The following is a 13,811-nucleotide window of genomic DNA, read 5'->3' on the forward strand; positions in this document are numbered from 1 at the left end:
TCTGTCAATATGCATATACAAAAAATAGATCATGTAATCAGATATTTTACAACAATTTTATGCTGGCCATTTTAATAAGTATAATATATGCAATATGTTTATTGATTTTACTACAGCATTTAACTAAGTTAAACATGAATTATTCCTTAATAAACTGATTCAAATGGGTCTAGCTACACCTCCTGTAATTTGGATGGGAGCATAATAAGAAATGGCAGACTGGGTATATGCTTACCATGAAAATATTACTGGGTATGGTAGAGGGGTTCCAGAACAGTAGAAGCGACAAGAGGAACACTGTATTAGGGTTAAAATCTTCACCACCTGGGTCCGGAGTCCAAGGTCTAGAGTGCGTGCCTAACCTCTGATCACTGTCTGTGTGGAGCATGAGTGTTTTCCCTTTGCCTGTGTGGTGTTCCTTCTGTGTCCACAAAACATGTTGGATGTTTGCTGTATTGGACAAGTGGGTAAAAAAAATGCCTTCTCAAAGAAAGAAGGTACTGAGTTCAAATCCAGCTCTCCTACTTGATCTTGAAAGCTCTGCCAATACACCCAAAAATGAACAGAGTCATATGCAGCAGCACAGACTCCAGGTTATGCCTGTTGAGGGGTAAGGGTCATGTGGGGCCAGCTGCTTTAGACATCACTGTGGTGCACATTATCTCCCAGATAGGAGAACATGGACCACAGGCTGTGCACCCTGTCAGGACTAGCCATGCAGCAGTGTACAAAACTGCAATAGGTAATATGGTCACATTGACTAATGTCATCAAAATAGGGGCAAGGTTATTTGCCAGTGCTAAGTCAACTAAGGACCTGGCCTACTCTACCCTAAACCAAGGACCCACCTCATGATGGGAGGGTTCTACATGCTTCCATCAGTCAGTGTGTGTCTGTCATAATATCAGACAGCTCTGGGTCAGTAAATTGCTGGCCGGCCAGTATCCAGGTGCCAGGAGAAGGACACATGCGATAGCTCCGTTTACTAAAAGCTGGATGCTATACCAAGCAACCTGCCAAAAATAAACTTAAGGATTGCTATACTGAATTGGTTCACTGAGGGGATGTAGTTTATGACATAATAGTAAGGAAGAAAATGGATATTGTGCATGTCAGGAAATGTGGTGAAAGGGCAGCCCAGTGAAGTGGTTTTTGTTTGTTTGTTTTTTTTTTTTTTTGTAAACAAGAAAAATCTTTATTAAATTATCATGTATGACAGACAATCTTACATTTATATAAATGAAAATAAATCATGCTGACATAACCTCATTTACAAACATTATACATGACAAACCATGCCAACACAACTGTAGCTGCAAACATTGTATATCACTTATAATATATCCAGTCATTATCAGTCTACCATTACATAGCTCGATTAAATCCTACCTTCTTTTAAAGATTGTTCCTCTTCTCCATGTACTGATCCCACACTTCCCATTTTTTTCCTATGTAATTTGTTCCATCCATTGTTTAAAGATCCCAATTCTGGTTGTTTTATCTCTGTTACTATCTTTGCTACTTCTAGTAAAGTCAGTTTACATTTTCTAGTAATTGCTTTTTTGGCAGACATTATAATTAGACTCAGCAAGGTCTTACTGTGTCTAGGCAATTCAGATTCTGTATCATAGCTCAAAAAACATTTCCTTAGTTACACAAATTTTCTCACCCAGCATCTCTGACAGAGAAGTCTGCAGGGAATCATTATAGTCTGCTAACTCATCACACTCCCAGAAATTATTTTCCCAGTTACCTCTTTCTTCCCCATTAGACCTCCAACATTTGCTGTCTACCTGAGGAAAAATTCTTTGGAGTCTACTTAGGGTATAAATATTCCTATGTAAACACTTCCAAGCAAAGCACAGCACAACTACTGCACTTATATAATTCTTGGATAAAGTCATTCTAGCTCGAGATACTGAAAATCATATCTTCTCTATTTCTTGACCTCTGTAAAGCCTTTGATACTATTCCCCACTCTCTGCTACTCACCAAACTCTTAAACATAGGTATCTCCCCTCTGACCTTAGATTGGTTCACCAGCTGCCTAAATAACAGGCAACAATCTACTAAATGGCAAAACTATTTCTCTCCTTCCCCTGAAACATCCACAGGTGTCACCCAAGGCTCTATATTAGGCCACCTACTCTTTAGTATTGTCATCAACGACTTCCACTCCAGTCTTATTAATGGTACAGTAGTTCAATATGCAGATGACCCTGCCATAATCTGTTCTGCTAACTCTGTTACTAAACTCCTGCAAACAACCCAGAATGCTTTCAGCTCCACCGAAACATGGATGATGGATAATCACCATTCTCTAAATCCAACAAAAAAACAAATTGCTGTTATTCACTCCCAAGAAAAGTACCTCCATAAATAAGAGTGAATTCATCATATACTCTCAAAACAAGACCACCACAGAAGTAGTACCTCATAAAAAACTACTGGGTGTCATCTTAGATGGAAACCTTACTTTTGATCTCCATGTCCAAACCTCTCTCAAAAAGACACACCAGAAATTAGGATCCCTCTAGACATAAAAATTTTCTTAACTGCTCTTCCAAACAAACTCTTGCCCATACCTTCCTTCTCCCCTCACTCCTGTATGGTGCACCACTCCTCACCAATATCCAGTTATCCCTAAAAAATAAGCTAGACTCCTGTTACAATAAAGTTGCAAAATTTGCAACCAATGCCAAATATTCATCCCATCACTGTTCTTTATTACAATAGGTCAATTGGCTTCAACTCCCACATCACCTAACATACCTGCAACTAAACACAGCACATAAAAGTGTATACAATCCTTCAGATTGCCCAGCCCTATCTCCAGTCCTAACTCACTACCACCCAAATAGATCACTCAGATCTGAAAACCAATTTCTCCTGCAGGTTGACAAACCAAAACTCCCAGCATGTCAAATGCTCTACTCCTTCTGTATCACCAAACTATGGAAAGTACTCCCACTAGTTATTAGGACTATCGGTAACATCTCCTCCTTCAAAACAGCTCTGAAACAGCATCTGTCTACCCTCTGGCCCTGTACATGCTCTAACTTCCATCTTCCTAAGACTTGACTCCTCTTCCCTATACCAAATCACCTTTTTTTCCCCTACTTCATTCCTCCAGAACTTGATTCTTATTAGTTCTTCACACTTTTCACTCCTAGTATTAATCTCTCCCTGATTCTAACACATATACCTTAGACAGTTATTCTAATACTAACTATATCAAGCACTTCCACATTCACAACAGAGTCTACTCTGGAGTGTACACTAACAGCAGAATGTACAAGAATATGTTCCTTGAATTTACTTCTATGCCTTGTGTTTTTACATGATTTCTTTGTACCACCTACATTTTTATATTGTACTTTCTTGTTAATACAAACGGTTCCACTATTGTGTAATTGTTATACTAACTGCTTTTGTAGAGCCTTTCTCCCAGGGCCTCCACTAAAAATGGCTTCTTCTTGGCCCAGTGGACTTTCCTGGTAAACAAATGCCAATAAATAAATAAATAGTTCTTAGAATACTTTCTGCTTCTTTATGAATATAATATTCTGTATGATTATTGTTATTTTCCTTAAAGGTCTGAATCCAAAATCCCAGTCTCTCTTTTGTTTCTTGAGCTTCCTCCCGGTTTCATCATCATCTCTTTCCACTTTGAACTGTAGTTTTTTTGTTTGTGCTATGTATAGGAGCTGTAACTTTGTTGCTCTGAAATACCCCTTTCAAATTGGGTAATCCCAATCTGCACTGTTCTGTTGGAAGAATAAGCTTATCCTACTTGACTCTTGCCATTTTCCCCTCCCAGATAAAGTCCTTCAGCTCTTTAGTAATTGCTATCCAAAACTTCTCCTCTGGTTGATAAAAATATGCATATATATATATATATATATATATATATATATATATATATATATAAGACTAAAGTGACTAAAATAATTTTAACTGCTTGTATCTTACTGTAGCTATCCATATAACAGAGCTTCCATTTTCTCAGTTTTTATATTATCTTTTGTTTAGTCTCTTCCCACATATCCTTAGCTGCCATATGAGTATCATTTTAATCCATACTCCTAAATACTTCATTTTATCATGTCCCCATAAGTATGGATATTGCTGAATCCATTCATATGTGGGTACATAATTTGCCACTATTTTGTTTTAGCTTCATTAGTTTTGTATTCCTAAAAGGTTTGAAACTGTCTCAGTATGTTCCACAGCACTGTAATGTCCTTTTCTGCTTTTGCCACATATAAAATAATGTCATCTGCAAACAGAGCCAGCTTTTCTTGACTACAATACCAATTGTATCCTTGAATTTCTGAGTCCCTTGTTTTCTTTGTCAGTGGTTCTAAATATAATGCAAATAACAAAGGGAGGAGAGGACACCCCTGCCTGGTTCCTTTGCTCAAGCAGAGATAATTAGAGAGGACTTCACCCACTTTAATTTTTACCTCTGATCCCTCATATATCCTCCTAATCAACCTTACAATTTTATCAGGGAATGCAAATTCTCCATTGCTCTGGTCATAAAGTCCCAGCTTACTCTGTCAAATACTTTCTGTGCATCAAGACTCACCAACAACAGCGGTATTTTCTTACATTCTGATTCCCTCTGGGTTATCAGTGTCCTCTTAATGTTGTCAAATGTTTGCCAACCCTCCATAAAATCACACTGAGCCATATGTATCAATTTTGGGATCACTTTTCCCATTCTTTTAGCCATTATAGACATAAATTATAGACATAAGCACTCTATAATCATGGTTTAGTATTGAAATGGGCCTGTATGAAGCTGGATCTGATGGATCTTTACCCTCTTTAGGTATTATAACTACCACTGCTTTCATCCAGGATGTTGGTACTTCTCCTCTTAAAATACTGTTAAACAAAACCTTCCAGGTCTTTATCAGTTTTTTCCCTACTAGCTTCCAAACTTCCACAGGAATACCATCTATTCCTGGGGATTTTCCTGTAGATTGGTTATACATCACCATTTTTATCTCATTGCCTCCTCTAACTCTAACCTTGGATTTCTAATACATCTACAGGATCCCTTGTTATCTTCCTTTGTTATAGGCTCCCTAAGCTTGGTGATAGCCCCTTCTACTTTCTCTTGCCTGAGGAGTTATGCTAAAAGTTTTTGTGCTCTAGAGTTATCAAATCTTTCTAACCTCGTGCATATTATTGAGGTAGTCCCTTATTTTCTGTTTAGCATTCTGCAGTTGCTCATTTTCTTGTTCTGTGAGATTCACCCTATTTTGCAATACTTTAGCATTTGTCAGTCCCTCTAAATAATTTGTGTTACTTCTTAACCATATCGCCTTTTCTTTTATTTCCAACCTATTCTTAAACTCCACTTTAATTTTATCCCACACCCTAGCTACATTTTCAGAAGAAGTTTCTATTTTCTGTAGTACCTCCTGAATAATTTCCACTACCCATTCATTAAATTCCTTTCTCTTCAACAGAGAGGTTGGAAACCACCAGTGTCTCATTTTTACTTCATTACCCTGTGTTTTTATTTTAGTTATTACTGGCGCATATCCGCGGTGGTGCAGCGGTAGCATTGTTGCCTCACAGCAAGAGGTTCTTCCATTCGATTCCCAGCTGGAGTGCAGGGAGTGCCTTCTGTGTGGAGTCTGCATGTCCTCCCCGTTGGGTGGGAGTTCGAAAGACATGCGTAAATGGGCGTGCCTTCGTTGGAGGTTGGATGTCGAGCTGGCACCTCGGCATTCGTGAAAATCTACTGCCAGTCATTAGCGGACCGGAGTTCCGCTATAGCGACCCCTAACCGGGAAAAGCTAAAAGTCAACAACAACATTACTGGTGCATGATCTGAAGCAGTTATGGGGTGTGTATCAAGACCTTCAGTTAAATGCACATGTTCCTGTTAAATGTAAATTCTGTCTTGCCTAGTCCAGTTTTTGTATCTTGGGGAACAGTATCCAAATTCACTCCAAACTCCTAATACTGACTACACATTATCCATGCAAAATATTTTCATACATTTCTTTAAAAATCTACCCTCCTTTGTTATATTTTCCCTTCTGGGCCTCCCATACACATCTTCACTGTTGAAAATCAAATTCCAGCCCCCACCTATAAGTAATATTTCTTTCTGAAAGCTTATTATTTCTCCAGAATTTGCTTAAGTTCTGTTATAGCAGTTTTCTGTGGAATATAAGTACATGCCACTGTAATCCTCCTCCCTTGCCAGTAGCCCCTTAGTACTACAGAGCTGCAATTATTGTCTTTTTTATCATTTTCTATTACTATTGGATATCCTCTTGCAATTAATATAAATACTCCTCTCTTCACTTGCTCCAGGTATTCTGCTGAGTAACCATCCTGAAAACCTTTTTTTTATCAAATTCACGCATTCATTTCTTTCCAAGTGTGTCTCCTGTAGCATAGCTATTTGCAGTCTATATTTTTACATAGTTCACTACTCTTTCTTTTTGTATTTATCTGTGAGACCATTAACGTTTAAAGACATTATAGAAAGAGTCATATTCTTGAGAAGTTATTATTCCCACCTTTTATGTATAACAGCTTTTTGTTAAATGTTAAGTTCCAGCTTTTGTGGTACATGCATGTACTGTTTAGCAGGTTAATCATTTATAGTTTTTTGTCATCACCATTTGAGCCTATGTCACAACTTATAGAACTTTTTGTTTTATTGAAAATCCTCAAACAAAAATACATACACACCCAGTATCCCCCTAAAAACCTATTAACGTAATAACACACAAAACTATGTATATATTCAAATACTGAAGTTTTACCCTCCTAATAGGAACAAGTGTTCCAAACTGATAACCACACATACAGACTCAAGTTAACCTAAAAGAAAGGTTATCCATGCTAAGACACATAGTGCAGCCTTTGGTTCTATTAAGTGCTGTTTGGTTTTGTCTCATCATTATATCTGTCTCAGCTGGGAAAACACTTGAATGCCTTCCATTCTCTTTATCAGATTGTCTGCTAGAGACATGAGTGCCAGATACAAAATTGTGTACTAGAAAACTATTTACTAGAAAAAGCCTTATAAAATTCAATATTCTTTTTTCATTTACTTGCTTTCTCTTAAAACATGTTACTAGATTAAGCTAATGGCCTTAACCCAGCCATTCCCCTATGCAAGAATGAGAAAAAGCATGCTAGTTTTTCTTTTGTCATGCTATTTTAACCAGATCTTTTTTTTTTTTTTTTACAACACAGTGCCTACGTTTCTTAAAACTGAATAATAAGAAAGAGAGAAGGGAAAGGAAAAAAAACGAGAGCACATTTTTACATTAGTATCGTCATTACATTTAAAAATAAATGAAAAAAATTATAACACTCAAAGAAAATCATGTACTACTTACATAGTACTATTAAGAAAAAAATGTACTTACAGTTAACTTTCTTCCTCCTGTTCCCCTCACCTGATTATTTTTCTGAACATTAATGACATGAAGTAGGGCATATGCAGGACCCCTCCCCCTATTTCTCTGTGTCTTAAGTTGGTATAACTAGTTTTACATCCTGTGTGTTATCTGACCATCTCAAGGATTACTTGAATAAAATTAGACCCTCTTAGTAAAAGTCTGCATATCATTGCTGGAGCCTTCCTGTGTCCTGACAGAGTGCTCTTCAAACTATCTGGAGATATACAGAGCTGAGTATATTTTTCTGGCACTTCAGAGTTGTGTACTGGTAATTGTTGTTTGACTAATTTTATATCATTGCTGGCTGAATTCAGAGTTGTGCACTGTTATTTTTGCTTCACTGTATAGTTTTTCAGATCTCTGTTGAAGGTGTTTTTCCCCCTCCCCCTATTTCTCTGTGTCTTAAGTTGGTCTGGTTTTACACCCTGTGTGTTATCTGACCATCTCAAGGATTACTTGAATAAAATTAGACCCTCTTAGTAAACGTCTGCATATCATTGCTGGAGCCTTCCTGTGTCCTGACAGAGTGCTCTTCAAACTATCTGGAGATATACAGAGCTAGGTATATTTTTCTGGCACTTCAGAGTTGTGTACCGGTAATTGTTGTTTGACTAATTTTATATCATTGCTGGCTGACTCAGAGTTGTGCACTGTTATTTTTGCTTCACTGTATAGTTTTTCAGATCTCTGCTGAAGGTGTTTTCCCATACCCACCCTCCCTATTCCTGTGTTGTTTAAATTTGGAGGCTTTTTCAGTTGCCCCCCCCCCCCAGTCCTATCTCTTTACCTCATTCTACCTAATATACTCCTTCTGCACTTGTTTTTAGTCATTTTTAGTTTAATTGCATTTTTTTAATTGTTTGGTCTAACATTACTACATACTCAAGTATGCTAGCTTGCACTGCATTTGAATTGTTTTGACTGCTGTTTTAGCTACATTTCTGTATATATATATATATATATATATATATATATATATATATATATATATATATATATATATATAAACCTTTCCTGTAAGTAGTGTAGTTCATATTCAGATTTGCTGTATCCAGGACTGTATGTAAGCTTCTGAGCACCCCCCCCCCAAGCTTTCTGTGTTGGAGGGAAGCCTTCTAGCTTATCAGTGGGAGTGGTAAGCACTAGGTAACCTATCTACCACATAAGGAGTGTTTCTAGCCCAGAAATTGTAGTTATTGGCCGTTTGGGCAGTTTTTCCATCTCTCTCAACTTTCTGATGTAAAAGCCCGCATTTGCACTTGTTTCCCCCCTTTCCTGTAACTAGTTTAATCCAGTTACAGATTCTTATTTAAGCACTTGAATTTGCTTATTCGTGATCAGCACCTGTTCAGAACTTGTAAGCACTAAATAACCTTCTAATTACTACAGCACTCAACCATCCTCATTACCTAGAGGAAAACAGTTTTGGTATTTACTTTCCTCACTTACTTAGAGAAAAACAGCTCTTGTACTCACTTTCCTCACTTATCTAGAGGAAAATAGTTTTTTATTCAGGCATGTCCAAGGGTCAGCTCCCAGTTTTCTCTCCTGTCTATCTGATGAATCTGGGCATCTTGGGGCAATGTAGAAATTGCCTCATGTGCACATACAACCCTCTTCTCCTACCACCCAACACTACAACCTGTGAGAGATGCACTTATCTATCCAAATTGGAGGTAAAGCTCTCTCCAATCAAGACTGAACTTAACAGTCAAGAGGAGAAGGTAAACACTTGCACCACACCACGCTCATCACATAGTCTCACTAAATCTACACCACCAAAATCCACACATAGGAACACATAAACATTTGCGGAGGCTCTCAATAATAATCTGCTCAAGCAACAGAGACCTCCAAAGCAGAAATGCAAGCAACCTCCACCCCCCAACACAACCCAAATGACACATAGACCACAGACTTAGTGTGCCACTCAACCACAGCCAATAAGGCAAAACAAAGTACCCAACACACTAGTCATAGGGGATTCTATAGTCAGGCACACTGATGTCCCACTCACCAGGCTAAACAAGGAGAAGGTTGCTGTCAGCTGCCTGTCGGGTGCCAGGATCCGCCCCATAACTCACGCACTCAGGTCACTCCACAACAAGTACAAATATGACTCTGTCATTGTCCATGTTGGTGTGAATGACCTGAGACGTACCTTCCTGGACTACATGAAAAGAGACATGGAAGAGCTCTCCGATCTTGTAGCCCAGGCAGGTATGACCCTAGCCCTGAGTAGCATTTTGCCATCACCCAGAATGATGCCGTAGTACAAGGACAAAATGATTGACTTCAACAATTGGCTAAGCTTCTGGTGCCATTCTAAAGGGATCCAGTATCTGTCTGCCTGGGATGACATGGTCAACAGACCACAATGCTTTGCCAGAGATGGCCTGCACCTGTCACCCCTGGGATTCTGGATACTGGCTAAGGTTCTTGCCACCCCTATAGTGCCCTTTTTAGGCAAGGTTCAAATGAGAAATTCACCACTGTAACAGGAACAGGCAAGCAAAAACTGAGGGTGATGCTACTCAATGCTAGAAGTCTATATCTCAAAATGCACTCACTCGAGACACTCCTTAAAATGGAGAACATTGATATCTGTGCAGTGACTGAGACCTGGTTCAAGGCTCCAGAGAGCACCCCTGAACTACCAGGCTATAACTCATACCACACTTTTCGGCCATGTAACCTGGACCGGAACACCAAAGGCGGAGGTGTGTCCATATTCATTAAGGATATCCACACCTTCAGGCTAGTTGCTCAGCATAATGCAGCCGAGGTTATCCAAGTGCAACTAACTCTGGGCAAAACTGCAATCCAAATTGTAGCTTGCTACAGATCACCCACCATGCCCCAGGATTCCCACTCCTCTTTTCTTTATGCACTGGAGAATATTAGGGTTCAACCAGACACCCTAATAATGGGCAATTTCAATTACCCTCCATTAACTGGGAAACTACTCATGTACCAACTCCTTTGCTCAACGCTTTCTGGAATTCATAAACTCCAATGCCCTGGATCAACTTATCCACACCCCCACCAGGGGCAACAATATCCTAGATCTAGTCATGACCAATATAAGTGTCCGGTGTTCCACACCTGAAGTCAATGTCTCATTGGTCCGATCCGACCATAAGCTAATTACCCTAGATATCCACATCCTGCCCCCACCCCCATTAAGGAAACCATGGTAAAAAATTTTTACAAAGCCAACTTCATGCTTCTTAAGACAGAAGTGGTGAACTTCATGACACCCATGCAGATGGACAATACAGTTACGACTACTGAATCCTACACAATTGCACTTTATAAGCACTTACATGAGTGCATGGATCGTGCTATCCCAAAAAGAACCAAGATGCTATCCTCCAAGAAAAGGAAGCCAATCTGGTGGTCCCCTGCCATAAACAAACTGTACAACAGAAGGAAGAAACTGTTGCAAAAGAGAGTAAAATCCCATGAGTGGAGGAGCTCCCTGGTCAGCCTCAGTAAGAAGCTGCGATCCCTGATAAAATCCTCCAAAGCTCGTTATGAAAACAAAATCGCCACTGATTCTAAAGACAACCACAAAGCATTCTATAGCTATGTCAATAATATCAATAGCAAGACTCAGATCTGCTCTGAGTTACAGCACAATGGCACTAAATATACAGACCCAACTGATACTGCCAACATCCTGGCAGATAGGTTCAGTGCTAACTTTACCCCCCTGTCACCCCCTAAAGAGCCCATCTCTATACCAGAAGAATGCAAAGTTCCTGTAATCACGGCTGCACAGGTAAAAAAACACACTCTCCAAAGCCAAGAACGCAGCATCCATGGGACCAGACAACATCCCAGGCTGCGTTCTACATGAACTACAGAATGAACTGGCACCCCACCTAAGTACCATGTTCAATCATAGCCTCACCTCAGGCTTTGTGCCCTCTGAATGGTGCACAGCGATGGTCATTCCACTCCACAAGGGGGGAGCCACCATGGACCCCGGGAACTACCGCCCCATTAGCCTGATGAGCCTGGTCTGCAAGGCCATGGAACGTATCATCATGGAACTTATAAACAAAGACATTGGTAATCTCCAAACTCTGGACCCCACCCAATTCGGGTTTGTAAAAGGCAGATCATGTCTCCTAAACCTGATAGACTTCTTTGAAGCAGTCACCAAAGCCATAGACAAGGGTAAGGTGGTTCACACAGCCTATCTAGAGCTTGCCAAGGCTTTCGACACCATCCCCCACTCTGGAATTATAGATAAACTCACTAAACTAGGTATAAATCCCTATGTCACAAGATGGGTTGCCAACTGGCTCACTGACAGAACCCACACTGTGAAAGTAGCAGACTCCAAATCTGACTTCAGACCAGTGACAAGTGGAGTACCACAGGGTTCAGTCCTGGGTCCTCTCCTGTTTGGTATCTACTTCTCTGAAGTACAGGCTAACACAGAAGGTCTTTGGCTAACAAAGTTCGTAGATGACTGCAAACTAGGAGCCATAACCAAAACTCCTAACGATGTGGACATCCTACAAACGGGCCTCACTGAGACAGATGCCTGGTGTCAAAGTCATGGCCTCAAGCTCAATGCCAAAAAGTGCATTGTCATCCCCTTTGGTAAAAACTCTGTACCCATGAAATACATCATAGGCGGTAGTATACTTAACACCGAAAGTGTGATAAGAGACCTTGGGACACAGGTGGACAGTAGTCTCTCCTTTGATAATCACATCACCACAGTAGTCAGGAAATCCTTCCACATGGCACACCTCATCACAAAAGGTTTCTCATCCAGAAAAAAAGAGGTCATTGTTCCCCTGTACTCATCACTCATTAGACCCATTATAGAGTACAACACCCCTTTTGGTATGTACCTCTGAAGACATCTACAACAACTTTAAAGGCCGTAGAAATACCTCTCAAAGAGGATTACCAGCCTCAAACAGATGCCCTACGCAGACCGTCTCAAAAAACTCCAGCTTTACTTCGTCACATATCTCCTACTCAGAGGTGATCTCTGCCTAACATACAAAGCTATGTCAAACCCTGAGCTGTTGGACATGCTCCACTTAAAGAAATCCCAATCCCTCCGAGCTGCACACACTAGGGACCTAAACCTTGTCACCACAATAAACAGAACATGCCGGAGGAATAGATTCCTGTCCCAGAGACTTCCCATACTCTGGAATAAACTACCTATCTATATCAAGCAAAGCTCCTCATTAGCACTCTTTAAGAAAAATCTTGATGATTGGATGGGAAATAGGAAATTCACCCCGGGGATCACCTCTGTGGTTCTGCTCGACAGTGGCACAGGAAAATCATTTTCTTGGTTGGCAAAAGCCAAGATACCTTTTTGGCTGGGCTTGTATAGGCCCCAGGCTGATAGCCTAGTACCTACCTATGAACCTATGAACCTCCTTGATAGAGAGAGAGAGACAGAGTGAATTGATCTTGATAACAAAATAGTCAAAACTGGAAATGAGAATTGCCTGAGACCACATGGTTGAGGCAGCTGGAATAATGAAGGAGAAGTTGTTCTGCTGGCAAATGTTTTAATGGTGGCCAACATGTGGTTTGCCAAAAGAAACAGTTACAGGATTGCATATAACAGTGTCCAGAATGGAACTCAGATAGACGGCCTTGGGGTCAAATCAGAGATTGCAGAGTCATCTGTAGTGAAACAGTTGATTCCCAACATAAATCACTGGTGGTCAAATCAGCTGTGGTCAGAGAAGCCTCTAAAACTAACAAAGGCTAGGGTAACTGTAAAGAGCACAGTGCTTGAGCTTCATAGGTAGTGCACTATACTGCACAAATTAACATGAATAGTGACAATGCACAGGATGTCGGCAATTCAAAGACAACAGTGGAACATCCTTGCAATGGGTAAAATAGTATGGTATGTAGGACATGCTAGTAGGTACATAATAACATATAAATAAGGAGTCCCATGTAAATGAGCCACACATACTAGCAAATTAAGAAACCTAAACTGGTGGCCCAATTCTGAAATGTTTAAAACGGGCATGCTGTGCAGTGGCGCATACCCATACTGAATGCTATGATTCATGGTGTACAATGGGAGTGATGCTGAAAATAGCAGCAGCAGCAGCAGTAGCACAACATAATGTATCTGGAGCTGTCATCTGGACCGCTACCTGCAATGTTACATGTTTCAGTCACCTGCACAACTGAAGGATGTACATACAGTGCCTGATGTACAATCAGCTCAGACACTAAGAAAACAGCGAACTGCTTCCAGTTGGACATGATGTTGTAAGTGATCTGGTCAAACTGTCACCCACAATCAGAATCAGGGGAGATGTATGCTATACCATTTCTTGTGGATACAAAAGAACGTAC

This window comes from Protopterus annectens, chromosome 6.part1, assembly GCF_019279795.1.
Source record: "Protopterus annectens isolate FY-2018-M chromosome 6.part1, PAN1.0, whole genome shotgun sequence".
NCBI classification, from domain to species: domain Eukaryota; kingdom Metazoa; phylum Chordata; order Ceratodontiformes; family Protopteridae; genus Protopterus; species Protopterus annectens.